The sequence below is a fragment of the Equus quagga genome, chromosome 12 (genome assembly GCF_021613505.1).
Source record: "Equus quagga isolate Etosha38 chromosome 12, UCLA_HA_Equagga_1.0, whole genome shotgun sequence".
In the NCBI taxonomy this organism is placed as follows: Eukaryota; Metazoa; Chordata; class Mammalia; order Perissodactyla; family Equidae; genus Equus; species Equus quagga.
Window position 1 is genome coordinate 53785158 of NC_060278.1, and position 571 is coordinate 53785728.

The window sequence follows — 571 nt, forward strand, 5'->3', positions numbered from 1 at the left end:
CTTGACCAAGGTCAAACAGCAGCTAATAAACGTCGGTGCTCGGGACTGGTCTCCGCTGGACTCGGTCTCTTCCACTACGTGAAGCCACCAAAACCAAAAGAGCACCCCCGAACCAAGCCTCTCCCCAAACCTCCTGCTAAAGGGGCTTCACCGCATCCCTACCACCTGGAGGCCATTTGCGAGGCCCAGATGGAGAGGAAACCCTAGGGCGCCGCACAGCTTTTGCCCAGCTCCATCCTCGCCCACGGAGGGACCCGAGCGCCGGGCCGCCCTCGAGGCGGGCCCTGGACACGGACAGACACGCACCCTCGGGAGAGCCGCGCGTTCCTTCTGCGCAGGTGCGCGCGCACCTGTCGCCCGCCGCGTGCGCGCCGCGGGGCAGGAGGTGCGTGCCCGACGCGCGTGCGCCGGGCCGCGTCCCCGTACGTGCGCCGTACGTGGGCGCGGTGGCCGTGCGCTCCCAGTTCCGCGCCGGGAGTCGGCCCGGGGCCGAGGGGGAGGCTGGGAGGGGCGTTTTCCGGGGCGGTCTGGGCTCCCCCTGGCGGCGGCGGCCGGGCGGCGCTGGCGGCGC